The 27,658-nt window shown below is 41.2% G+C and overlaps 1 protein-coding gene and 1 long non-coding RNA gene across 4 annotated transcripts in view; one reads left to right on the forward strand and one right to left on the reverse strand.

Moving 5' to 3' along the window:
• Positions 1-27,658, reverse strand: part of cux1b (cut-like homeobox 1b) — a 237,115-nt gene that overhangs the window by 140,005 nt on the left and 69,452 nt on the right. The window lies entirely within an intron of this gene.
• Positions 13,757-26,965, forward strand: LOC117508537. The gene is made up of 3 exons (XR_004560120.1): positions 13,757-13,767; positions 24,199-24,203; positions 26,808-26,965. It is a non-coding gene; the product is annotated as an uncharacterized LOC117508537 (long non-coding RNA).

Raw genomic sequence — 27,658 nt, forward strand, 5'->3', positions numbered from 1 at the left:
AAATAAATACTATTAAAGCTTATTAAAGTTCAGGGTTCTCACCTGATGAATGTGAGAACCTGCACATTGAGACACTGCTTCATTCAGCCCCTCCCCCTCTCCCTGCCTGTGTGTGTGAGCAGAGCAGCACCGCGTGCGCACAGACAGCTCGTTTGAAAACTCTGCATTTTAGACGGGTTTCAGCAAGCAGGCCATGGCTTTTTCTGCCATCTTTTTCAAAAACTGACCGTCCAAATGAAGGCTGGACAGCTCACTACCCAAAACTCTCCAACACTACTGCAATCTCTGAATGGCTCAGTTATTTAAGGCACAAGTTTAAAAAAAAAAAATCGTCTGACTTGTCGAAGACTTTTAATCACATGACCGACAAGATTTTTAACTCGACATCAGTCTAGCAGGGGAAAATATCTACTAGACATAGGCCAACATAGGCCAAAAATTACTTGTCCGGGACATCGGACCACTGGATTTCTCTGCCCCGAAACATATCTGTCCTAAAACTTGAGCAATGGGAAACAGCCAAAAGAATCAAACACACAATGACAAGTAATATAGTATAGTAGAAACTTAACACCTTAAATCTTAACACCTTAAAGAAAACTATGACTTTTTATCACTCAACAAGAATTTATTTACTTGAAGAATGTTTGACAATTGTCACAGCAGAGCAAAGCAAACTCAAGACAGGCCAAGCTGGACACGGGCATTATAGTAATAAATACATCAATATTTTTTCAATATCCATTCATTCATTTTCTATACCCGCTTACTCCAACTAAGAATCGCGGGGGTGGGGGGGGTGGAGCCTATCCCAGCAGTCATAGGCTGTGAGCCAGGTACACTCTGGAGCAGGAAGCAAGTCTACTGGAGGGACACATATAGCCAGACAAACATAGTCACAACCCGCATGGCACACCTACAGTCAATTTAAAGTTCAATCCACCTAACCAGCATGCCTTGGGATGTGGGAGGAAGCCGGAGCACCCGCGGGGAACCCATGCAAACACAGGGAGAGAATGCAAACTCCACACACAAAGGCCCCAGATGGGAAGCGACCTTCTTGCTGTTTATCACAATATATAATTTAACCTATCAACAGACCTGCTACGTGTTTGGCTGTTTGTGGGTCACTCGTAGCACACACTATTATCGAGGGATTTCATAGGGACGTATCACATTTGATGTTAATTTGTGCAACTGAACTTATGTATTCATTCAGAGTCTTTATTATCATAGGAACACGTACAAAAAAAGGTAAGGTGCAAGCCTTTCAGTGTAAATATAAACCTGAGTAAACCACACACAGACAAAAGGTCTGGGGAAGACAAGAAAATAAACATAAAATTTAACTGATGAAAAAGGAGTAAAAGGATGTTCAAAGCACAAATTAATAAAAAAAAGAGAGATTGTATATGCTGCGCATTTCAGTGAAGATAAACTACACACACACACATATACAGTAGTGTTTCAGAATAATAGTAGTGCTATGTGACTAAAAAGATTAATCCAGGTTTTGAGTATATTTCTTATTGTTACATGGGAAACAAGGTACCAGTAGATTCTCACAAATCCAACAAGACCAAGCAGTCATGATATCCACACTCTTAAGGCTATGAAATTGGGCTATTAGTACAAAAAAGTAGAAAAGGGGGTGTTCACAATAATAGTAGCATCTGCTTTGACGCTACAGACTCAAAACTATTATGTTCAACCTGCTTTTTTAGCAATCCTGTGAATCACTACACTAGTATTTAGTTGTATAACCACAGTTTTTCATGATTTCTTCACATCTGCAAGGCATGGAGACAACCAACTTGTGGCACCTTTCAGCTGTTATTCCACTCCACGATTCTTTAACAACATTCCACAATTAATTCACATTTCTTGGTTTGCTTCAGAAACAGCTTTTTTGATGTCACCTGTTAAATAAAAGACATGTGCAGAAGAGGTTACAATTTGCCAAAGAACACATCAACTGGCCTAAAGAGAAATGAAGGAATATTTTGTGGACTGATGAGAGTAAAATTGTTCTTTTTGGGTCCAAGGGCCGCAGACAGTTTGTGAGACGACCCAAAAACTCTGAATTCAAGCCACAGTTCACAGTGAAGACAGTGAAGCATGGTGGTGCAAGCATCATGATATGGGCATGTTTCTCCTACTATGGTGTTGGGCCTATATATCGCATACCAGGTATCATGGATCAGTTTGGATATGTCAGAATACTTGAAGAGGTCATGTTGCCTTATGCTGAAGAGGACATGCCTTGAAATGGGTGTTTCAACAACACAATGACCCCAAGCACACTAGTAAACGAGCAAAATCTTGGTTCCAACCAACAAAATTAATGTTTTGGAGTGGCCTGCCCAATCCCCGGACCTAAATCCAATTGAGAACTTGTGGGGTGACATCAAAAAAGCTGTTTCTGAAGCAAAACCAAGAAATGTGAATGAATTGTGGAATGTTGTTAAAGAATCGTGGAGTGGAATAACAGCTGAAAGGTGCCACAAGTTGGTTGTCCTCCATGCCTTGCAGATGTGAAGAAATCATGAAAAACTGTGGTTATACAACTAAATACTAGTGTAGTGATTCACAGGATTTGCTAAAAAAGCAGGTTGAACATAATAGTTTTGAGTCTGTAGCGTCAACAGCAGATGTTACTATAATTGTGAACACCCCCTTTTCTACTTTTTGTACTAATAGCCCAATTTCATAGCCTTAAGAGTGTGCATATCATGAATGCTTGGTCTTGTTGGATTTGTGAGAATCTACTGAATCTACTGGTACCGTTGTTTCCCATGTAACAATAAGAAATATACTCAAACCTGGATTAATCTTTTTAGTCACATAGCACTACTATTATTCTGAACACTACGGTGTATATATATATATATAGATATATATATATATATATATATATATATATATATATATATATATATATATACACACACACACACAACACACAATGGTCCCTCACTATAACGTGGTTCACCTTTCGCTGCCTCGCAGTTTCGCAGATTTTTTTTAGTGCAATTTTGCATGCTTTTTTTTAACAGCGCATTGTGTTCTGCGTTCTTATCAGGCAGGCCGGTCGCGGCACCGGTCCGGCATCACCGCGATTGCTCTCACTGCCTCCAATGCGCTTTCTGCGGGCTCGGTAAACGCAACAGGGGCCACTCACACCGCCCTCCTGTCTGCTGTGGAGCTGCGCCAAATCTGGCAACAGGTCCACAGACTACGCTCGCTGTTTTGATGCGGATGTTGATTGCAGGCCGCAGAGCTCCGTGGCCACCGAGAGAGGACGTGGATTCTTTGCGGTCCCGCATCCGTACCTCCGGAGGCAGTGAGTGAAGGGAGAGCACGCGCATTGTGTTCTGCGTGTGGCTGTTTATAATCTTCTCGCACAGAAGAAAAAAGAGAGGTGTTATATATATATATATATATATAATATATATATATACACCACCACACACACACACACACACACACACACACACACACACACACACACACACACACACAATGGTACATGTGCAGAAGCAGTGGGTGTGCTTGAAGCAATGAAGCAACGTAGCAGCACTGCGACCTGCTGCTTTGCTGGTTCTGTGCTTTGCAGCTTTTCAAGAAGAGGCATGTCCACGATTTCTTCATTAACTCCCCCTCAAAGCCATTTAAAGATGTCAATAGTGAGTCACCTTTGTACTGAGTACTGATTAAAGTCACTAACTGGGACTCTTGTCTTGTTGCGTGCAAGAAACGAGAATCGTTCTGTGTTCCACAACAGAGTTTTACACGATGGTTCTCTGGCATGAGCTGGACCCGCTTCACCAGTGTGTAAACCAAATCAATCAACCAGGTCAATCCTTAGACAAAGAGCTGTCTAAGGACAGAAAATTGTAGACCTGCACAAGGTTGGGATGGGCCACAGTACAACAGGCAAGCAGCTTGGTGAGAAGGCAACAACTGTTAGCGTAATCACTAGAAAATGGAAGTAAACAAGATGACTGTCAATCTTCCTCAGTCTGGGGCTCCATGCAAGATCTCGCCTCGTGGGGTAAGGATGATTCTGAGAAAACCCCAAACTACACAAGAGGACCTGGTCAATGACCTGAAGAGAGCTGGGACCACAGTTGCAAACTTACATTTGTAACACACTACTGCGTCATGGTTTAAAATCCTGCAGCGCACGCAAGATCCCCCTGCTCAATCCAGCACATGTCCATGCCCATAGGAAGTTTGGCAGTGACCATCTGGATGATCCAGAGGAGGCACGAGAGAAGGTCATGTGGTCAGATGAAACCAAAATGGAACTTTTGGTATCAACTCCACTCATTGAAAATGGGTCGTGGCTGGATCTTCCAGCATGACAATGGCCCGAAATGCACAGCCAGGGCAACTAAAGAGTGACTCTGCAAGAAGCATTTCAAGGTCCTGGAGTGGCCCAGCCAGTCTCCAGACCTGAATTCAATAGAAAATCTTTGGAGAGAGGTCTGTATGGAGTAGTGGACCAAAATCTCTGCTGCAGTCTGTGCAAACTTGGTCAAGAACGACAGGAAATATTTGAGCTCTGTAATTACAAACAAAGCTTTCTGTACCTGTTTTTCTATTGTATCAAACACTTATTTCATGCAATAAAAGCCAAATAAATTATTTAAAAAACATACAATGTGATTTTCAGAATTTTTTTTAGATTCCGTCTCTCACTGTTTAAGTGTACCTACAATAAAAATTACAGACCTCTCCATTCTTTGTAGGTGGAAAAACTTGAAAAATCGACAGTGGATCAAATACTTATTTGCCTCACTGTATTTATACACACCCATACACATTGAAAGTGAGTGAGTGAGTGAGTGAGTGAGTGAGTGAGTGACAGGTCATTTTATCACCCAGTCAAACCTGGTCCACGAGTCTCAGGGATAAATAAATAATACGTCCTATGGCCCTGACACCCATTGGTGACCGTGGTTATCCTCTGATTTCAATAGCATGAAGTGGATGACAGTCTACAACTCCCCTGGACTGGATACTAGTCCAACACAGCTTACTTCCTCAGCCAAGGCTGGAACTCATTTAGATCAAGGTGGCCTGGGCCAATGCACAGAGAGTATCTAGTCTCTTGCACAAGACAGAGATATGTCAGGCATGATATAGACATATTGGTATACAGGGGTGGGCATCTCAGGATTAGATTGAGTTACAAATCAGAGGGCTCTGATTTGATTATAAAACATTTATTGATGCATCTTTTTTCAATAAGTGATTTATTTTTTCCCCATTATGTGAACTACTTGGTACTTTTCTCAGCAAAGTATAATGATCCATAATGAATTTCCTTCAATACATTATTTAATAACTCAACCGTATTTACACCTATGTACGTAAATCTCATTCACTGATTCTAAATTTGAAAACACAGGAGAGCTGTTGGCCCCCAGCCTCCCTGTTTCCACCACCTGTGTCAGTGTGAGATCATGTATGACTGACTCTACTCTGGACTGTTACCACTCCAGCAAAGTAAAAAATTAAGCATTTACATGCATCTCATCGTAAGTCATGCGCACACTGGCTATGCTGCATGAATGCATCTTGTGTCACAATTATTACGGTAAAACAGGAACGCGTGTTGTGATAATGGGAAAACTTTGTTGCTGACACTCAAACTGCAGAAAACATGACACACAACATGCGTTCTAATATTGTGTATGCGTTTATCCTTTTAAATGCACTAGTCTGTGATGAACTGTGTACAGTGCGTTACAAACCGCATATTAAAATGAAAATAGTAGGGGAGACAATTTTAGGTAACCATCCATAAATGGCAGTCATGATACTCTGCAAATTAGCTTTTTGGGATTCTTTCTTATCCCTTTATGAAACAGAATATCAGTCTGCCTTCATTGGAGCCATAAGCTGAGCCTTCAACGTGCTTTCTGAGGGTGAAGGTTTTTAAAAGCAGAGTCTTTAGCACAGCAACTGCGATCCTTTGCGTAACTGTTTGTTTTTTTAGGTTTTGAAGTTAAAAATTGTGTTCAGATGTAGCCAGAAGCTGTCGGTAGATGCTTCTTATTTTGAGGTGTGTAGCATTTATCATTGCTCAAAATCAGGTGATTTTTCTCTTTTAACTCACAGCGCGGCTCTGTACCCAAGCAGTGTCTCATCATATTTGGTGCAGAGTGGTTGGAACAAAGCCGTATGGCAAATATATGCAAACGTGATAAGTACTCATAACGGTGGTTAGCACTAGTGATCGGCGATATGGCCTAAAATCCATGTTGTGATATACACTGCAGCCTCTTGTGATAATGATATATAAATTCTAACAGAACACTTTCAGAACAGGTTACGTAGATCCTAAGGAAAGCCAAACTGCTGCCAAACTACTGTTTCTCCAACTCTTTACAAGCTGGACAAAAGCTGTCTTCATATGCCAGCAACTTCTGTGCCAGGTGAGGGTCTTCTCTAAAACTAGAGAAGTTGTAACAAAGAAGAGGAACAGACTCAAGCATAACACACCACTGAACTGGTCTTGTTTTAAAACAAAAGCCTTTGAAGTGCCCAGATCCCCACCATTTTGTAGAACTATTTTCATAACCGCCCTTTGTTGCACAAATCACAATCACATTATAACACAAGGATATCATTAATGTTTTTAAATGAAAATATTGTCAAAAATTTCAAGATGTACATAGAACCTTTATTAGTAAACATACATAACAGTGACTCACTGCTTCATGACATCTTGCCCTTTATTGTTCCATGGAAATGCTATGTCGAAGATTAGCCAGCAGATGTTGCCATATTTAATTCAAATGCTTTGAAACACTGAACCATTTCAACATAAATGCTTCATATTAATTCAGTGGTTCAAAAAGCTTAGGTTTCGCCATCATTAGTAGTCGTGTTACCTTTCGTAGGCGGAAATGTTGCCCCACACACTCTACAGAGTAGAGTTTGCTGCTGCTCGTCGGGTGGCTTAAATCTGAACCAAGTCCAAATAATGGATGTTGCACCAGTCTTTTTCTCCAGCTCCTCCGTTTCACTTTCATCCATGTTTAATCAAAATGACGATTACACGTTGCAGCTCATGGCTCTAACTTGGTTGTGAGTAGACAGCGCCATCAACATTCTTCTTCTTTTATGGCGTTTAACAGCAGCCAGCATCCTTATTGTTGCATTGCTGCCACCTTCAGTCCATTAACATGCATTACCGTGATAGTGCAATAGAATTAAAATCTCTATCGTAGGCCAAATTTGGATCGCTTATATCGCATATCATTCCTATCGCCCATTACTAGTTAGCACTTGTATTCCTTTCCACTCTGGCAATTAGCTTTCACAGAATTGATTTTTGACATAAATTTGTGAATTGATTCAGAATTGCCCACATCACTGTGCATCTAAGAATCAATTTTTCCTCCAGCCCTATTGGTAAAATTATTTTTAAATGTTTTTTTAAAAAAATGCCAAAGTTACTATCCTATTTAATTAATCTTATCTCAATCATAAAACTAATCAGTAGAACACTAAAGTATTAAAATAATCCATGGCAAGCCATCATTCTATTAACGCTGTCTTTATAATCAGCATCACTACCATCACTCAGGGTAAAAACACAGAAGACTTTTTCTGAATAGACACAATACTTGATAGCCCATCTGGTTTACTGTGGTGGTCCCATTCTGCTTCAGATGAAGTTGGCCAGAACACAGCAGTTACCGAAAAGAATAGAACTGCAACACCGCGTCTCCCCAGGAACAACTAGCAGTTTATTCTGCTAAAAGCACAAACATCTGAGCCATTTATCGCATCAGTTAATTAGTTACCACTGTGTCAGACATGATGACTTCTGCAGCACTGGACTGTGACACACTATCAGCTATCTGGCTGCTTCAGACATCCTCTCCCCATGACACACAATAATGACAACAGTATAATTAAGAGTGGTGTTGTCAAACCTGGTGCAGGGCCCACCTTTATCCACATCCATGTCACACTATCATTAAAAACTATTTATGGTACTTATTTCAGATGATGGGCCAAGTGCTGACATTAACAAGACATTCAGGCCTTGTAAAGATCGTATCTCTCCCTGCTGAGTGTTGATGGATCATGTTTCTGTTGGATTCCTTCCCTAAGTCATGCTCACTCTTTTTCCCTTCATTATTCCATATGCTTCTACAGAACTTCCATTCACTCACTGAACCAGCAGTACCTTCTCCATTTAAATCCCTCTTACTACGCCTCCCCCACTCCCCAAACCCCCATCCACCTCCTGTGAGGGCGCCCACCCCTGAGAGTGATTAAATGCTGCTGAAGGGCCGTTATGCTAACTAACACACTAATCATTTAATACACACATTACCACAGGGGCCCTTGTGGCTCAGTCGGCTGACAAGGTCCCAAAACACACATGCCCACTCCATCCATACCCACAACACTTTAAGAAAATACTACTCTTAAAAAAGCAGTGAGATCAAATATGATTTAGATTAGCTGCATCTGCATTAGTTTGATACCTGACCAACCATAATACTCACACCCTGAGATCTGCAAATATTATTTGTTCCATTGAAGGAATGTAAAAACATTCATTATTTGTGTTCTATAATGGCTAAAATACATCCTTGTCATTTGATATTATGCTAATTTATAAACAACAGAAAAGGGACTTTACATTTTGGTGTGCATCGCTGGTGCTTTGAAAACAATGCAACACGAACTTTAAAAGGAGCCCAAAATTGTTCTCAGTCAACTTTGAAAAACAGTTAGTTCAAAAATAATTCTGATGAAGTAGTCTGTGATACTTCCAAAAGAAACAGGAGCAGAACCTAAATAAGCATGTTTTTGATTGTGGGAGGAATCCGGAGTGCCCGGAGGAAACCCACGCAGACACAGGGAGAACATGCAAACTCTACACGGAAAAGGCCATGAATCGATCCCATGACCTTTTCACTTTGAGGCACCAATGCTAACCACTAATCCACTGTGCTATGACTGCCCAATATTAATGACTGTGCAATATTGTGTTTTTAACCTCTTAAAATAAATTTATTGCCTATGCACAACACAAAATGCAACATGACAGATTAAAATATGAAAACATGAAATTTGCATCATACAGTAAAACCCACCTAAACTGTATTGTATAAACAAGATACTCGCACTCACCGGACAAAGAAAAAGTCCCAATGCTGTTGTATGGTTTTTCATGTCATAAACACCGTTCACATCGGACAAAACATCCCATCTGATCGCAATGCATTTCCATTAAAACCGCTCGCATATACTGGATAGAGCAGTCTGGACGTGCCCAGTAACACAGGTACGAAATGAAATTCAGCACTGACACTTGCTGAATTGAGGAAAGTGGGGTCATATTTCTTTGATTAAAAGCCTGTGCGTTTATTTTTTCAAACTGTGCTCAGACCCAAGCCTAAAATTCTTTCAAGGCCGGCGATTATTAACAAAATGCTGCATCCTCACTATAATAGGGTGTTAAGTTTCACACAGATATCTCTGGGTGTAACGAACCAAAGACGACCACTTTAGATCAGAGCCTTCTGCGTGGCTCTCCGGAGCCTGACGCGCACCTGGTAAATGACCGCAAGGGCTGGCTGCGATTTGTCACTTTACATTTTCACTCCTTCCTCTCCCGTCATATTTTAACAGTTTTGCAATCCGCATGCTGATTACATTTTGAACATGGATCAAATACGTTTGGCAGAGAAGTCTGCAAATATGACCAACTTTTCAACACGGAATTGGAAAAAGTATGTGTAAAAATTACACGTACGGTTAGTTTGGAGGTTGATGATTGTATAAAGAAGTGGAGCTTGTTGAGGGACAAATTGACCCAGAAAAAGCACGGTTACTGCTGTAAATTGTAATAAGATGCCCACCAACGCAATGGACAACTTCAAAAGGGTCATGCACAAATCAGCGTCATTGCATGGCCAAAGAGATACAGAGCTGTAGAAGCATAAATCGGGCTTTAGAATTTTAAGGTACCACACCACAGCGGACATAGAAAAAAGGGTGACTCGACCAACTGTAATCCTTTTAATGCACATAATACCTGGGGCTTATTTAAGGCAAGTGTTTATTTTGTTCAAACAAGGTTTTGACGCAGTCATTAAATGAGGCAGGCCCCTATTCAAGGTCAGGCGTTTAATCAAGGAAATATGCCTAACTAATTGGAGCTGGGGATTCCCCATAGACTGTTCAACGCCTCTTGGCTGTAACTCATGCCTTCCATACATATAGCGGATTTTGTCCGTTTAATACACATAGCGGATTTTGTCCATTTTATACATATAGTGCATTACAATTATAACGGACAAAATTCGCTGGTCCATTACTTCAGTCACTGAGAGGTCATTAATCCATACCACCCTTCTGAAATATGAATCACTGCATGATAGACAGTCATGTTTGCCAATCAGAAGCGTCATGCTCCTCACGTCTTTGGCATTCCCACCAATCAGAATTGATTAGTATCAAGATATGAGTAATAATTCAATGTTCTCTTATGTGGTAATGCTCCATCACTTTTTACATGTAGATGGTGAATCACAAGCGTAATATGTGTCAACAAAGAAAGAAAGGAAAAAGTAAAATTAGACATTTTCCCAAAATCGTTCAAGCCCTAGATATTGGTGAATTGGGTGAGGCCTACATGCCACTAAACACCACAAACACATTGCCTGTGTGAGAGGGGCTATACAGGTGCTGGTCATACAATTAGATTATCATGAAAAAGTTGATTTATTTCAGTAATTCCATTCAAAAAGTGAAACTTGTATATTATATTCATTCATTACACACAGACTGATATATTTCAAATGTTTATTTCTTTTAATTTTGATGATTATAACTGACAACTGATGAAAATCCCAAATTCATTATCTCAGAAAATTTGAATATTGTGAAAAGGTTCAATACTGAAGACACCTGGTGGCACACTCTAATCAACTAATGAACTCAAAACACCTGCAAAGGCCTTTAACTCGTCTCTCAATGTAGTTCTGTAGGCTACACAATCATGGGGAAGACTGCTCACTTGACGTCTTGCCTGGGCTAAAGACAAAAAGGACTGGACTGCTGCTTAGTGGTCCAAAGTTATGTTCTCTGATGAAAGTAAATTTTGAATTTCCTTTGGAAATCAAGGTCCCAGAGTCTGGAGGAAGAGAGAAGAGGCACAGAATCCACGTTGCTTGAGGTCCGGTGTAACGTTTCCACAGTCAGTGATGGTTTGGGGTGCCATGTCATCTGCTGGTGTTGGTCCACTGTGTTTTCTGAGGTCCAAGGTCAACGGAGCCATCTACCAGGAAGTTGTAGAGCACTTCATGAGATGCAGATTTCATTTTCCAACACAACTTGGCATCTGCACACAGTGCCAAAGCTACCAGGACCACGGTATCCCTGTTCTTAATTGGCCAGCAAACTCGCCTGACCTTAACCACACAGAAAATCTATGGGGTATTGTGAAGAGGAAGTTGCAACACGCCAGACCCAACAATGCAGCAGAGCTGAAGGCCACTATCAGAGCAACCTGGGCTCTCATACCACCTGAGCAGTGCCACAGACTGATCAACTCCATGCCACACTGCATTGCTGCAGTAATTCGGGCAAAAGGAGACCCAACTACGTATTGAGTGCTGTACATGCTCATACTTTTCATGTTCATACTTTTCAGTTGGCCAACATTTCTAGAAATCCTTTTTTGTATTGGTCTTAAGTAATATTCTAATTTTATGAGATACTGAATTTGGGATTTTCATTAGTTGTCAGTTATAATCATCAAAATATAAAGAAATAAACACTTAAAATATATCACTCTGTGTGTAATGAATGAATATAATATACGTCTCACTTTTTGAATGGAATTACTGAAATAAATCACCTTTTTCATGATATTCTAATTATATGACCAGCACCAGTATATTGTGCAACGGATTTAGGAGCATTTAAAATGCTATCGAATGTTTATAAAGTGCACAAACTCACTTCTGCCAAGGCCCCTTTAACTGAATTTAAGCCCCAATGCATGCACCGTGTAATGCATAGGGCTGGCGCGACTCATCGATATAATCAATTAGGTGAATTACATAAATACATTGAGTAGAAGTGGTGAAAGTAGATGAGTTTAAATACTTGGGGTCAACTGTTCAAAGTAATGGAGAGTGTGGTAGAGAGGTGAAGAAGAGAGTGCAGGCAGGGTGGAGTGGGTGGAGAAAGGTGGCAGGAGTGATTTGTGACCGAAGAATATCAGCAAGAGTGAAGGAGAAAGTTTACAAGACAGTAGTGAGGCCAGCTATGTTGTACGGCTTAGAGACGGTGGCACTAACAAAAAGACAGGAGGCAGAGCTCAAGGGGGCAGAGCTGAAGATGTTGAGATTCTCTTTGGGAGTGGCAAGAATGGACAAGATTAGGAATGAACATATCAGAGGGACAACTCGGGTGGGACGGTTTGGAGACAAAGTCAGAGAGGTGAGATTGAGATGGTTTGGACATGTGCAGAGGAGGGACCCAGGGTATATAGGGAGAAGGATGCTGAGGATGGAGACACCAGGCAGGAGAAGAGGGAGGCCAAAGAGGAGGTTTATGGATGTGCTGAGGGAGGACATGCAGGTGGTTGGTGTGACAGAGGAAGATACAGAGGACAGGGTGAGACGGAAACGATTGATCTGCTGTGGCGACCCCTAACGGGAACAGCCGAAAGACGAAGAAGAAGAAGAAAAAGACATAAATACATTGATTTCTGTAGTGTGCGTTGGGGCATTGCAAGGAGGGACTAATATGCCTGCGCACTGAGAGGAAGAATTTGACATAAGAGTAAACTGAAGTGGAAAGAAAATACCTATGATCATCTTAAGTGCAGAAGGGATGGGTCCTGAAGCCCTGTATTAAACAGGGCTGGGGCTGAATTAATAAAGACTGGAGTATCAATGAGCTCCAACATTCAATACTGGAAGAGAGCACTTGCTCTCTTTCTCCCCCTCCCTCCCTCCGTGCATGTGTGAGTTGTGTTTCACACCATTCCTCTTACCTTGTGCGTGTGCAAGCTGTGTGTGTTTTAGCTCCATTCCCCTCCCCTGGTTCATGTGTGCAAGGCTTGTGTAAGTTTCCATCCGTTCTTCTCCTCTGAAGTCTGTTTAACGCCCCTTTCACACTGGCGCAAACATAGACCTGCGTATTGTGGCGTACTGTCTACGATGAGTTGAGAAGCTCTATGCCCAGTTTTTGCTCCCTACGCAGCAGCATGTTGAGGGCTACGTGTATAGGATGGAAGAAATGAAACATGTTTAATTTTTTTTGGCGTAGAGCACTAGACACAGAAAATACACAGTTTTAACCAGGTCTGCGCAAAACGGCGTTACTGCATACAAGTCTGTGCAACACGGCGCTGCGCTCCTGTACACATCCAAAAACTGAGTGCTGCATCCAGAGTGAATCAGCTGGAGAACATGATCACGTAGCCGCAGCACCTCTGGGTGCTCACAACAGCTGATCTAACTGATGGACATGTGTGTGCTTAGAACAGGTAATCGAAGCTCAACTCAGAAATCCAGACACAGAACAGAAACAGCAGGTCGCTTGCTCTCTCGCTCGCTCTCTGTCACTCCCTCTCTCACTCACGCTCTCTCTCTCTCCCCCTCTCTCTCTTTGTTGCTCTCTCTTTTTCTCTGTCTCTCTCGCTCTCTTTCTCTCTCCTAGTCTGATCAAACCTGTGACTCTTTAAAATAAAAGCGCCGTCGCTGCATTTTGGTGGGATCATCAGACGCCCTGATTGATCAGGTCTTATCAAACCTGAATAAGCGCTGTGACTCTTTAAAAGAAAAGCGCCGTCGCTGTATGCCGATGCGATCATCAGACGACCTGATCGATCAGGTCTGATCAAATCAGAGGACCTGATCGGAGCAACCGGAGCTTTAAAAGTTTAAAGAGTCACGTGCACTTCATTCACGGCAGCCTTTACCACAGCCAAACTCAGCAGCATCTGTACACAATGAAAATGATCCACCGAGTTAGGGCTGTCACGGTTAGGAATTTCTGGAGATGATTAATTGTCAGACAAATAATTACGATTTTTGTGCTTAAACATTACATTAAGCTCAAGATTGAACAAATAAATTCCTTTGGAAAATAACAGCTGTTAAAGTTCAGAGTTCTCACCTGCTTTTTGTGATCTGTGCATCTTAACATCACCACAGCTTCTCCACGTCAGGGTTTTTTTCACCCGTGTATGCGTAATTTGTTTCTGTTTATTCATATATTCTCATTTTTAAATGTTTTTAAATATATTTGATCATTTATTTCATCTCATAATCTCATAAATTCAGTATACGACGCACACATGGTGTGAACAGGACGGTAACGGCAGAATCACACCGGGAGAGAAAGTTCAGAGAGAAGTAAAGGCAGCTCCACGTTTTGGTTTTTTGTTCACTCGGGTTAAAATCCTCTCTCTGCTCCGCGCTCGCTGCGTGCACTGATGGTTCTCAGGAGACTGTAACTTATCGTGCCTCCATTCAGGAATCTCCCTCCCTCCCTCACAGCCTGTTGACTCCGCACGCATGCACGCACACCAACAGCTCCTTCGGTAAACTCTGCATTTTAGACAGCTTTGAAGAAGACGGCCACTGTTTTAATCGGCCGTCTTATACAAACAGCAGGACGGATCGCTCCTCACCCTCCATGTTATTGTCCTGCCTTAAGACGAGAGCGAAACTTAGTGAGCCAGGCTGCAGCACAATGATGTCAGATTCTGAGTCGTTTTATGCTTTGTGGATAAAATAAATAATTCACGGTAATCGCGAATATGAAAAATAATCGTGAATATGAAAAATAATCGCAACTGGCGAATACTGTAATAACTGTGACTGCCCTACCACCGACACAAAATAAATTAATTAATTAAAAATAAAATAATGTTAAATGACTCTGTTAAATGTTTCTGACCTGCACCACACCGCGCAAGAGAAAAGAACGCACTTCCACAGAGGCACAAAATATCAGGTATGGTGTATGCAACTGTAAAAACCTCAGGATACAGTCCACTGTTTTCCAAGTGCAACGATGCGTTCTGCACAGCCGGCAGGAGTGAACTGAAAGAGTTGAACTGGTTTTAAATAGCGGCAAGGGCAACACGCGACTGTGTGCACACATTAAAAAGCAAACACACGTAGCTGCAAGTAAATCTACGAACGCAACAAACACGGAAAAAGGCTGAGTATGTGCACATTTTGGGTGTACTTAAATGAAACAACGCCACAATGCGCAGCTCTACGTTTGCGCCAGTGTGAAAGGGGCTTGAGTCTCAAGCAGGCAGCTCTTGCATGTGCAAGAAGTACGCTGGTGAGCAAATTAAAAATTAAATAAAAAAAATAACCTCACAGAAAATTTGAAAGTCACTGCAGAAACCAAGCTATTCTTTCAAAGCTAAATTAATAAAATGGAAGTGCAGAATCCTGGTTATTTTATTTTGGGGGAATGACGGCTGTGCATCTGTCCTGTTCAATCTGTCATTGAGCTTCCTTATCCTGTGTTATTTGGTCTTAATAAACTAATATGATCAGAACTGAGCTAAATGCCATAATCCTTCAATTATATAATCCAGTTTTGTCATGTGTGTGAGTGTGCAGGGATGAGAATAGGCAAAGAAAAAAAAAAAAACTGTGACAATGGGCAGGTTTGGGGCCACCGTTGGCCCCCAGTGGGGTCCAGAGGTCACAGGTTTTGAGCATTTTAGAGGCATTTCAGGGCCACTACAGAGACCTAATTTAATGAATTTCCACTTTATATTTTTTGTATGTTGGGGTATATGGAAACCTTACTGTAAAAAATAATCTTTCTATGTAGACATTTCAGTGATACCTGCCTCGTGCTATAGCATATGTACTTACTATAGATGCCATAACATTGGACAGATATCACTGAACTGACAGATATTCACCTGCAATGAGCTCTGAAAATACTGAAACTTCATACAAGAATGTGTAAGTCATTTGAAGAAATCAATTGTCAGGCCTGAAAGAAGTTTCTGTAGGAAGTATTTTAGCCATAAGGCCAAGTGGGAGGGGGAAGTGTTGGCTTTTTAAAACTTGAAAGACACTGGACTCATCGAGAGGATTTAGTACTGCTATAACGGACTGATACAGAAGGTGTCAGAAATGCAACAATAAGGATGTAGGCTGCCGTTATACACTACAGAAAAAGAAGAAGAGTTTGTTTTTCTCCACAGGGTCACATTTTGAGTAAAAGTGTGTTTTGTGTCAAAATAAAGCCATATCAAATATAAATATATATATATATAAATATATATATATATATATATAAATATATATATATATATATATATATATATATATATATATATATATATATATATATATATATATTTCTTCATCTTGGTCTTGTAGTGTTTTTTCAAGGCTTTGTTGATGAAGGTTTTGTTGATGAAATCCGAAATAACGTGCAGAGGAATTTACTGGGTGCTCAACCTTGTGGATGAGTCTTGCCTTTGTCCCGTCCATGTCCACCACCCGCTCCAACCATGCCCACTTAAATCTATTTTCACACCACTATCAATGTCTTTAACGCGGCCTTCATCCTCTCTCTCAATGTTAAAGACATCGCTCTACAGACCAAAACTTGCAGAAAATCAAAATGTCCACATCAGGATACTTTCAGTGACTTTCAATATTATCAAGATTCTAACTGGCTGAAAGTTCGCTGTTGTATAAAAAGTAACTAATGACATCTTGGATCTCAGAAATGGCCCAGAAATCCAGAACAAGCCGCGGATCCGTGGAAGATTCTCATCCCGAGTGTGCGCTTTCTCAAAAAAGCACCAATAACAATACTCTAATAAGCACCATAAAGCACTACATTCCTTTTATTTGAAAAAAAACATTAAAACAATCTTTTGCATCACTGTTATTTTGGAGAGACTTTATATCAGACTGTAAATTTTTGTAAGTGGATAAATAAAGTATAAATTATTATCTTCATCGTCATTATCATTATTATTATTATTGGGAAACGACAGATGTCCAGCTAAAAATAGGCTTGTTGGGGGCAGTGTGGTGGCCAAGCAATTAGTGTGCTTGTGTTGTGTGGGCCGCTGAAGAGGAGGTACTGCTGGCCCACCACCAGAGGGCGCCCTGCCTGAAGTACAGGCTTCAGGCATGAGAGGGCGCAGCCGCCTCAAAGGGAGCAGCCGGGAATGACAGCTGTTCCTCATCACCACCTGACAGCTGTCACTCATCACCACCTCATCACCATCTCCATAAAAGCCGGGCAGCAACTCCACCTCCCTGCCGAGATATCGTTCTACCTCTCAGGTAAACTGCTCAGCCGTTTTTGAGTCTTTCACATACAGTTTTTGCTTCTGTATTGTTTGCAGTCGTTTCTGTGAGTACTTGCAGCTGGAGGCTGGGTTTGTGTTTCGTGGAGGGCTGACGTCTTTGCTCCCCACGCCAAACTTCGATAAGTACTCACTGATACTGCACGTGCCGAGTTTCTGGGTTGGAGGTTTTCCCTCCGTTTGAAACCAAGGACTGTTTGCTGGGTGTGCACAGACCCACCATTAAACTGTTTCTGCTTCCTGCCAGCAGTACCAGATTTGACAGCTGGAGACAGTGGCCACTGGGAACTCAGGACTTGGCGGCTCCAGTGTGCTCCAGATCCGTGTGCAGTGGAAATCGTGTGGGACCCGGCTCTTCTCTGGACAGACGTCTTCTATCCTTGAGCCTGCCCACACGTCACCTTTGTATATTTGACTTGATTCTAAATCTGCTATTGTCTGTATTCCGTTGTGCACATTCACAACATTAAATTGTTGTCTTTTGGCTCATCTATCGTCCGTTCATTTACGCCCCCTGTTGTGGGTCCGTGTTACTACACCTTCACAACAGCTTGTTTCCAGAGGAGAAGGTTCCTGGTTCATTCTCCATGTACTGTGGAGTTGTGTCAGAAAGGTCATCTGATGTAAAACTTGTGCCAAATAACCACACAGATCTGTATCAGGTCAGCTGTGACAACCCCAAGTGAAAAAGGGAGAAGACATAAAAAAACTTATTAGTGCATACTTTCATAATTTTTTTGTTTCATACTGAAGACGACTGAATATTGAAACAGAAATTATGTAATTTGGTAAAATTTATTGTTACATTATTTGAGTAATAATAGATTAAGCAAAGGGGGAAAAAATTACATGAAATGCTAAAAAAAAAAAAAAAAAGTAATTTAGGTGCAGCCCTAGTAGTGCCTTTAGTACACCACAGCACATGATGCTGGATAAAATAAAAAATAAAGCTCACTTGCTTACATGCCATCTTGCTCTTACTGCCCACAGAGCAGTTGATGTAGCAGCCTGTCTGCCCGTGGCAATGGAGCAGCTGCACTATCTATTAGTGAACTCAAGCGTATGCAAAAGCTTGTGTAATGCTCAATAAAAGGAGAAACCAAATATATTTTAATTATTGTGAACTTCATAATTAAAGCTGTAATTATTATGTTAGTCAGGTTTAGCTACAGGAAAAAGAATGTAAGACTGAAAAGACTCAAGACAGTGGCATCAAACTGACTCACTAAACAAGATAGAACAAAGTGATACATTAAGCCTCACAGCTTGTTTCAGCAGAGTGTGTGTGTGTGTGGGGGGGGGGGGGACAAAAAAAGGAAAAAGAAAACTGATTATCCTAAATATAAACACAATGGGCCATTTCAGTTGAAATCTAGTCTAAATTCAGGAGGCAGAATTTTAGATACATCCCAAACGAAAAGTGATTTTGCTGCTAATTATTCAAAATGTGTCATAAATAAAAAGTGTAGATTTTAAAATAAAGCACCATTTGTACTTTCATGAATATACACTTTGGAGGCTCATGGCACAGAAGTACTCACTTTGATGATGTAACAAGATGAATTTATCCCACAGCTCATTCAAAAACAACTGCCGTCTAACCTTAGCATAACCATAGATGTCTGGGGTAAAACTTTAGCTCTTCCTATTAGTAAAGGCATATTATATAAATAATGAATGTTTATGAGTTCAATGGTAAGAATGGCCCAGCCTCGTTGAATGGAACATTCCATCTTTCACCGCATTAAATATTCTTTCTATTGAAGAATTAAAAAAAATTCATTATTTGTTTTATATAATGCCTACAACAGATTTATTAATTTATTCAAAAAAAATTCAAATTTAAACTTTATTAATCCCACAAGAGAACAACAATGGAGAAAAGGGACTTGTGCTTTTCCCCGTCCTACGGTGTCCACCAGAGTTTGGTAGCGAGACCAAGATGCCCCGTCTCACCCAAGTGTGATTTGACGTAGCCTGCTGTGCCCCAGTGACCCCGTGTAAGTCCCGAGCTGTGGCGGGGCCAACCCAGCCTGCAGTGGGGCCAAACTGGCCCGCGTGGCTCTGCCTGTGGCAAACACTGCTTTCTCAGGACCCCCCGACTTGCTCTCAAGCTCCCTCTCACATCCATTACCCAACAAATCAGGCCGCTGTTTGTTTTTAAGCTAAGCGCCATCGCCGCTAGTGTGAACACACAGCAGTGGGCAATAGTAAAAAACGTATACAACCAAAATCACATGGTAAATGGCGCACAATGGCAAATTATATGAATAATCCAAATCACGTGACATACAAACCGCCAATCAAATGACAAAGATCTATTCAGGAGTTATATAATCAACAATATTACAGGCTCCATGAAACTGCAAGCAATAACTGAAGTATGTCAAAGATTATGACAAGAGTAAGGAATTTTCAAACAACTTGAAAATCCTACGATGGTTAAACAAGACCACTGCACAATGACTGAATATTCAGGTTCATCATGGGAACCCTCCCACACCCTCTATGGATTTCAGAGGTATGGACAATATTTAAACTTTTGAGCTTCCAGAATGCATATCTGAAAGTGAGAGCAGAGCTCAAGTAAGTAAGTCCCTTTGCTCTTCCCTTGTTTTCACTCGGGGTCACCACAGCAGATCCGAGGTGAATTTGCATGTTGATTTGGCACAGGTTTTTGTGATGCCCTTCCTGACGCAACTCCACATTACATGGAGAATGGGCAGGGGTGAGGTTTGAACGGGTGTCGCAGACGAAACTAGAGTGCCGTGGTCAGAGAGAGTGGCGACATGACGAGTCAAAAAAAAAAAAAAAAATCAGTCACGTGACTCATGGTGCCATCTTGGGCGGTAGCACACTTACATGCTGATATTTATGTACAGACAAGATCATATGGGGACTTGGCCAGCCACATCTGAGCGCACACAGCACGGCAAGGATCAAGTGATGCTTCATAACACGCCCCGATTTGCTATTCGGGATGAAATGGCAAGGAATGGAGCTCTGTGAAGTAGCCCTATTACCAGCTTTAAGAAAGAAAAAACACATTAGCACAGGTATCATCATTCTGTTTTTTCTTTTTTTTTTGTTACCCACAAAAATCCAAGGATGTGAAATGTAACTTGAACATTAAATGGTAATCCAACTGCAATGTGGTTACTGGTGTTGCATAAATGGAAGACTAAAATCAAAGTAATCCATGCGGTGAAACTGAGCTGATTTCAGACTCACCCGCCATCTCTGTTCACAGTAACACAGGACTAAGATATGTTTGACAAGCACCCAAAACAAGGAGTATTTATTAATTAACAGAATATAATAAAAACAAACAAACCTTTCACAGCAAATTAAGAGAAAATATATTTTGTATGACAGACCTAAGACATTCATGATCACAACTGGACTGCCCAAAGTAACCAAACTCCCAATGCCAATCAAAGAAGAAGGGGGGGAGAGAAAAACAACAACAACAAAAAAATTAAAACTTCCTGGGATCTTCCCCAAAATAAAGTAGTTTCTATTCCAATTTGGATGCAAAAACAAGTTGGAAATAAAAATTACTAGCTGTCAAGTAGTTCTGCTAATGAAGAAACAAACTCCAGTAAATAAATCATCTTCTTGGCAGTGGTACGGCACATACAAGACAACAGCATTTAAGACAAATTTGATTTGTAAATGTTTGGTTGCCCTATATTTTCTTTTCTTTTATTATTTGTAAATAATATTCAATAAGCCCCTTATGTTCTTGTATTTGTATTTTCACGTATACAGCTATTCCAGGACTTTGTACAGGACCTGTTTTGTTTGGATTTGATTCATAAATAAATAAATTATTATTATTATTATTTAAAGGAGATGCCGTTGGCTCCTTTAGGCAGGTGGTGGCATCATGGTTTGCACATGATTTAAGAGGTTTTAATTTGTCATTTGATGGTTAATAATCACATTATCCCCTTTGAGCAGTTTGAGTGTACAGAGTCAGTCTGCAGACGCGCCGGTGTCAGGAGGTGATTTTGAGGACTTTCTGTAATTTGTTATGAAATAATGCTGAATTTATGTGGAAATGATTAGAAACTTCAAAGATCTGTCGCTGAGATAGATGATGACTGGAGTGAAGTTTTAAGCAGAAACGAGGTGATAATCGCTTAACGCCATTATCTGCGACTGACTTCCGCATCAGAGGAGGGCTGTCAATCAAATCTTGCTCTGCAGAGACAGCCAATCACAGCAGAGCCAGTGCCGACCTGGTTCCCTCCCCCATAGTGCCATAAGTTTCAAGCGAGCGAGCAGGAATTCTCTGCGTGCAAGCAAAAATCAACTTTGCGGGAGCAGAAATCAAGATCGAGCAGGCGGGGGGTCCTCACACCCAGCGATAATTTGTGCGCGCGTAGTGTTAATATCTACACATAATATGAATGAATTTTTTTACACGAGTGGGGTTTTGTCACTGATCTGATGCCATACCCCAGTTTCTCCGTGATTGAAGCCATACACATGCATGCGTGCAGGCACTCACCAAAAATATAAACGCAACACTTTTGGTTTTGCTCCCATTTTGTATGAGATGAACTCAAAGACCTAAAACTTTTTCCACATATACAATATCACCATTTCTCTCAAATATTGTTCACAAACCACTCTAAATCTGTGATAGTGAGCAATTCTCCTTTGTTGAGATAATCCATCCCACCTCACAGGTGTGCCATATCAAGATGCTGATTAGACACCATGATTAGTGCACAGGTGTGTCTTAGACTGCCCACAATAAAAGGCCACTCTGAAAGGTGCAGTTTTATCACACAGCACAATGCCACAGATGTTGCAAGCTTTGAAGGAGCGTGCAATTGGCATGCTGACAGCAGGAATGTCAACCAGAACTGTTGCTCCTGTATTGAATGTTCATTTCTCTACCATAAGCCGTCTCCAAAGGCGTTTCAGAGAATTTGGCAGTACATCCAACCAGCCTCACAACCGCAGACCACGTGTAACCACACCAGCCCAGGACCTCCACATCCAGCATGTTCACCTCCAAGATCATCTGAGACCAGCCACTCGCACAGCTGCTGAAACAATCGGTTTGCATAACCAAAGAATTTCTGCACAAACTGTCAGAAACTGTCTCAGGGAAGCTCATCTGCATGCTCATCGTCCTCATCGGGGTCTCGACCCGACTCCAGTTCGTCGTCGTAACCGATTTGAGTGGGCAAATGCTCACATTTGCTGCCGTTTGGCACGTTGGAGAGGTGTTCTCTTCACGGATGATGCGAAGGAGATGTGTTGCACTGCATGAGGCAAATGGTGGTCACACCAGATACTGACTGGTATCCCCCCCCAATAAAACAAAACTGCACCTTTCAGAGTGGCCTTTTATTGTGGGCAGTCTAAGGCACACCTGTGCACTAATCATGGTGTCTAATCAGCATCTTGGTATGGCACACCTGTGAGGTGGGATGGATTATCTCAGCAAAGGAGAAGTGCTCACTATCACAGATTTCGACTGGTTTGTGCACAGTATTTGAGGGAAATGGTGATATTGTGTATGTGGAAAAAGTTTTAGATCGTTGAGTTAATCTCATACAAAATGGGAGCAAAACCAAAAGTGTTGCGTTTATATTTTTGTTGAGTATATGTGTATATATATATATATATATATATACATATATATATATATATATATACACACACACACACACACACACACACACACACACACACACACACACACACACACACAAGCAGTCTACAATAATATGATCATGCTGTTTTAATGGTGTCCGATGTGACATGAGAGTATTAAAGCCCCTGGTTGCAGCAGAGCAATGCTGCCAGATTGGGTGGTTTTTCCATTTTATTTTGCATCTTATTAGCATGACTGAAGTACAAAAAAAACAAAAACCTAGACCGCTGCGCTTGGAGAGCACAAACCTCCACAAACACCAGTTTCCAATTCCACAATTTTTTTTACTTTGGAAAAAATTTTCAAGGTCAAAGTCCTGTTTCAAGTAGCTTTTCATGAGTTTAAATCTAATACAACATATAGATCAAAAGGGCTTTTCAATGTTAAAAAGAACTAAGTATTTGTTAAATCTGCTATATGGATCCAATGCGGATCAAACTTAGTCTATTCATTGAGAGCGCCAGTTTGCACCTCAATGTCACAAATGAGAGTGATTGAGGCACTTTTGACTGAGATATAATGCAAAATGTACATAAAATGGGCTTTTCAATATTAAATTCAAATGTCCACAAAATCCACAATCTGGATCAGATCTCGATCAAACGTTGTCAGGCGATAGTGAGCACCAGTCTGCACCTCACATTCACATAAGAGCGTGATTGGGACATGTTTCATTAAGATATAATGTCAAATATACATTAAAATGGGGTTTCAATGTTAAATTTAAGTGGCCACAAAATCTGTAATCTGAATCAAACTGTCAGTTGATAAAAGATACCATCCTACATAACACTATCAAATATGAAAGAAATTTGATCTTTGCTGGCAGAGTTATGAATTTATGAAAATTCAATCAATGTTAAAGATAGGGATTTTACTAATTTTCCAAGATTGTTCCTGACTTTGCCCTTTGACCTAAGACGTTGAAAACTGAATCAGTTCTTTCCTAACAAGATATGAATCTTCAGTAAAAATTCCATAACGAGGTATGAAAAAATGTGGGCTCCAGGCTGTTCACAAACAAACAAACAGACAAACGGGTGAAAAAACCAACCTCCTCCAACTTTGTTGGCAGAGGTAAAAACAAAAAAAAAAAATGTGGGAAAAGGAGAAACCATGCAGACACCACCAGCGTAGCAATCTCCCTTAGAAGACTTAGTTGCTTGACCATCAACCTCACTAGTGGAGGTGTCTTGGATTCGACAAGACTGATGTCAATCTGCAAAATAAGTTGGAGACTTGCTGGTGTTTAAAACAGCTCGATACTGAACCTCTGCAAACCACCTGCAAACTTGAAGAATCTGAAAAGCTCGAGACACCACACTGTCACAATCTGCACAACACACTCACCAAACTTTATTTCATCTAAGTAACATTTGTAACTGTGTTAAGGAAATAAATAAGTACCGTTTTCCTTAAAGGAGACCTGCATTGAAAAAAATTCAGTCAGATTTTTTGAACAAAAAATGACTTACATTTACACATGAGATCCTTCTGAATGTAGTAAAGTAAATCTGCAAGCCCAGATCTGTCATTCAACGGAGAAATCTTCATTTGAAAATGACAAATTTACAGCTAACATTTAGCCCTCCACAAATTGTCCATCTCATCATAGACGCTGCCGAGACGTCACGGACAAGACCCTCTCCCAGCATGCATTGCGCCAATTGTAATTTGTGGATTTACTTCAGTTTGCATCTGCACCTTTTTCTTGTCTTATACGGAAGGATCTACTTTTTTAAAACTTCATATTGTCTTGCGGCACGTATGGTGAGTAAACATTTCATTTATTTGTGCTTGAAAATTATTTTGGGGGACTTTTTCATACGCCCATTTGATTGAGTGGTGTCGCAATGAAAATCTACTGTCTTTAGCCTCCGGTACCTTTGCGGGATATGGAGGTGAGACCCACAAAGAATCCCAGTCATTAAAAATATATAAACCTCTCTCAGCGTCCATGGAGCTCTGGGGCTCCGATTGCCGAGATGTGCGGTGCTGTGGATTTTGCCGCAAGAAGTCTGTCCTTGCAGCAACAGGTGTACCGGCCGCTTCGCATTAAAACAGCAACCGTAGCGGAGGCAGAGAGTGGGAGAGGAAGAACGGCGCCCGCTGTCGATGTCGTTGCTGATCTGAGCACACAGATCTGTATCTCACATTCATTGCAGCTTACTTTTGGATGTTGACACCAGGACGTGTATAAGTAACATTACTAACAGATAAAATCAATTTCAATGCGGGATCGGACTGAAGGTGGGAGCACGTCGTCTTGTCCCTGACGTCATGGAAATGATACGGCTGTACAAACTGTTTTCACAGAGGGCTAAATTTTAGCTGCAAATTTGTCATTTTTAAATGAAGATTTCTCCGCTGAATTACAAATTTGGGCTTACAGATTTATTTTACTGCATTCACAAGGGTCTTATAAATACATATCAGCTATTTCTTTCTGAAATCTGACCACATTTAGTTCAGTGCAGGTCTACTTTAAACACTGTGTCTAATAATATCATTAGCAAGCAACAAATAATGCCTAGTAGTAACATGTAGGGCTGAAACGATTCATTGAGTAACTCGAATAATTCGATTACAAAAAATGTTCTAGGCAAATTCTGTGCCTCGAAGCTCCATTTAACATTGTAGTACATATGCCAGGCCTGTGTGTGGCGCTGTAACGTCTCAAGAAAAACACAGAAGAAGACTAGAGCATGTGCATAAGCCGTGTAAGAGCTAATCAATGTAGCATCAAAGCTACAGCTTTCCAATATGACACACAGAGTAAAATAAAGCCTCTAAAGCAGGGGTAGGCAACCTGTTCCAGAAAGAGCCATGAGGGTGCAGGTTTTCTTTGCAGCCGCTGACTCCACCAGGTGATTTTACTGATTAATATCACTATGAGCAGATGGAATCAGTTAATCAGTAAAATCACCTGGTGGAGTCAGTGGCTGCAAAGAAAACCTGCACCCTCATGGCTCTTTCTGGAACAGGTTGCCTACCCCTGCTCTAAAGAGAAAAAGGGTCCACGCTTATCATCTGAAATAGACTTACTGCCCATTTAAAGCGAAGCAGTGTGTTTGTCTAGTTTTAAAAAACACACAATTTGGTCCACTGGCTGCGCTCCGCTCTACATGCACTTCAATGTGGCTTTTGTGGAAAAGCTGCAATCCAGAGACCAGGCTGTGCTCACGTTCACATGCAGCCTGACTGACTGAAGATTACACCGACCGCTTGCACTTACGGTCTAGTGTGAGGAGCTCAGCCTTCCCCCGTCTCAGCACTCTCCCTGCCATCACGGGAGCAGCGATTTACCCAAACTGACTCCAAATATTACTAAATGAAGTACTTTCATTTATTTTCGGAAATGCGCTCCGTTCTCAAAACGGTACATGAAAAGAAAATGGCACTCGCCTTTGCAGACGTACAACAAGAGGCACTGCTGCCCCGTCACGGCTCGTAACATCAGATCTTAAAGTTCAGAGTCCGTTATATGGCTCCCCCCAAAAAACTGCCAGTACTCACAAGCGTACTTAAACATTCCTTGTTTATTGTTTCAGCATTCTAAAGCGACAGCGAAACAGAGGAAGGGAGTGAGAGACAGACAGCACTTCATGTACTGTTTTGAGAATGGCACGCATTTCCAAAAATAAATGAAAGTACTTCATTTAGTCATATTTAGAGTCAGTTTGGGTAAATTGTTGGAGTCAGTTTGGGTCAGTTTTGATCAGTTTGGGTAAATCGTTGCACCCTGCCTTCACTGCGCATTAGGGATGGGACTGATCCAATCCCGGATCGGTATCGGAACTCGATACTGATGTAATTCACGTATCGGAAAATACCGATCCAACCTGCGACATTTTCCGATACCAGAGAAGAACCACTGTGAATCCTCTCAACTGCTGTTGTTTGCTCTCTGCTTGTTTACTGCCGAGCAGGAGGAGGGGAGAGGGAGGTTTTTGAAGCCAGGCTGTTTGAGAGAGCTCTCTTCCGCAGTGTTCTAGCTGTAGTTAGCGGCAAATTTCTGCCCGGCTCTCGGATTCAAATTGTCTGTTCATCGCAGACGGATTTTCCAAACAATTAACTGAATTGTTGCTGAAAATGTGTGCTAAAAAGTTAGCCACTTCTCTGTCCCGAGACTGTAAAGCACCAGCTCAGCGTGCAGCAGAGGAGGAACCGAACAGAGATTCTGTCCACTGAAAGGGAAAAAGTCTCCATTAAAATCCTGCCTGTGAGCTCTGACGATAATTTATTTTACAGTTGAAAGGCTTTGTGTTTCCAAAAGTTAAACGTTTGCACAGCACGAAACCACTGTTTTTGAGAGGAAGAAAAAGAGAGAGACGGAGGGAGAGAGAAAGCGAGCAAGAGAGAGAAAGACAGAGAGCAAGCGAAAGAGAGGGAGACAGACAGAGGGAGAGACAGGCAGAGAGAGTGCTGTCTCTTTTCTCTTTAAGTCTATAAAAATAAGGCTATAAAAGTCTATAAAAAAAAGTGAAAGTACTTAATTCTTTCATCAAACCATCAAATCTAGGCCTTTCATCTTAGATACACCTTCTGGCAAATTGAAGCTGAACTTTCAGGTCTCCTTTTTAAGAAAATCCTCATAAAATCAACAATAATGA

Source organism: Thalassophryne amazonica, chromosome 4, assembly GCF_902500255.1.
Source record: "Thalassophryne amazonica chromosome 4, fThaAma1.1, whole genome shotgun sequence".
In the NCBI taxonomy this organism is placed as follows: Eukaryota; Metazoa; Chordata; class Actinopteri; order Batrachoidiformes; family Batrachoididae; genus Thalassophryne; species Thalassophryne amazonica.